Raw genomic sequence first — 1,725 nt, 5'->3', positions numbered from 1 at the left:
TGTCACTACAATGCTGTGCGCTCAGCCTAGTCAATCCAATGGCGTCATTCCAATGATGCACTTGATGTAGATTTGTCACCGTATGTTCTGATGGTTCTTTGAGGTCAATGTCAGCAGGTCAGACAGTCTGTGAGATGTCTGACTCAAGCTCTCTGCTGCCAGCCCTTCGAGCAAACATACTCTTTGACCATAAAATTTATCACCAATGGTTTCTCTTTGTATATTATAAACGGATCTTTTGATAGCATTTGACTCCTTTTACAAAGTTTTTCGACTTCACTTCTCATTTCTTAGTCATCAGCTTTATCTTCTTAATCGACTGCACTGCATCACATGCTGTTGATGCTGTTTTGATGATGTTGTTGGTGACTAAAGCCAAGGTGACTAGACATCATATGGAGCTGGTTCAGGTTTACAGTGATCCTCCTGCCTGTGCTTGCTAAGTCTTGCCACCATGGCCAGCTTTTCTGTGACCTTTAATGGTCAAAAGACTATGGTGTTGACCTTAATGGTAGTTAAAAATATTTCCCAATTTCATTTAAATGACAGAGATACGTGATAAACCCTGTCGTTTTTCTTCCTGTTACTTTCCAAACTGAGAAAACAGTGCTGGCATACTTGAGGGTTAGGCTGCTCCAGGGCTGGGCCCTGGTGTAGAGTGAACATCATTATGCTTGTCCTTGCTATGGGTCATTTGCAGTAATTATAGGAAACTGATTTTATGTTCAAAAAATGCAAAAAGCAATATACAGAAGAGAAGAAAATTTGTTTCAACTCTAGCCTATTTGGCACTCAGAAATCACTAATGTGAGATTATATGATAAAACTAAGTAAAGTTTAGGATTGCCAAATAAAGTTTAAGGCTCTATACTGACAGCTTTGCTCAGAAGCAATCAATATTCTCACTATTAAAAAAAACAAATGAGAACAAAAATGAATACTAACCAACCACTGAAATGATTACCTGTCATTATCAAAGAACTTTACATTTCAATACTAAGGGCTTATTTTTTTCTCATCAATTTGTCTTAAAATTGATTTGTTTTAAAATGGACTCTGTCAGGTGTTAATTTGATCTCAGTGCATAAAAAATCATTTCAATAATTATATGAAAACTGATGAAAGATATTCCAACAATTGTGCTTAGCCAGGGTCTAAAGAGTCATGACTTTTGTCCTGGGTTGTCCATGTGTTGCTAACTGTGCTGACAGATGACAGTACTGCAAAATCACTACTTATGGCTAAGAAACACTGGTTTGCACAGTGGCCAAGGCCAAGTGCACTGACTGGCCTCTGCCAAGTGAGACACAGATGCCAATAGTGTTTGCAGAGACCACAATGTCTTCAGAGATTAAGGAGAGCATGGGAGTCACAGTGGCCCTCAGGTGGCCAAGCAAATAGAACATGACATGGAATTTTATGGAGACACATGAACCTGGACAATCAGACAAGTCCAAGGCCTAGCCTGGGCTCCAGGACCTTGCCAGAGCTTCAGGGCCTAGTCATCTTAACACTCCCCTCTGCATGGGATTCCCCTGCATCTTAGTCTAGAAAACTACTCTGTCTCCATTTTTTTTGTTTAGTTTTAAACTGAGAGACAACCACTAGGTTAATCCCTGGCACTTCCTTTTGTCTCCTCTCTTCTCTCCTCTCCTCTCCTCTCCTCTCCTCTCCTCTCCTCTCCTCTCCTCTCCTCTCCCCTCCCCTCCCCTCCCCTCCCCTCCC

General features: G+C 41.1%; 1 protein-coding gene across 3 annotated transcripts in view; it reads left to right on the top strand.

The window, feature by feature from the left end:
- Fam155a (family with sequence similarity 155 member A) overlaps positions 1–1,725 on the top strand; it is a 520,405-nt gene that overhangs the window by 106,824 nt on the left and 411,856 nt on the right. The window lies entirely within an intron of this gene.

This window comes from Grammomys surdaster, unplaced genomic scaffold, assembly GCF_004785775.1.
Source record: "Grammomys surdaster isolate TR1022 unplaced genomic scaffold, NIH_TR_1.0 167, whole genome shotgun sequence".
NCBI classification, from domain to species: domain Eukaryota; kingdom Metazoa; phylum Chordata; class Mammalia; order Rodentia; family Muridae; genus Grammomys; species Grammomys surdaster.
The sequence above is the reverse complement of the archived record's forward strand: the minus strand, read 5'-3'. Positions and strand labels throughout refer to the sequence as shown.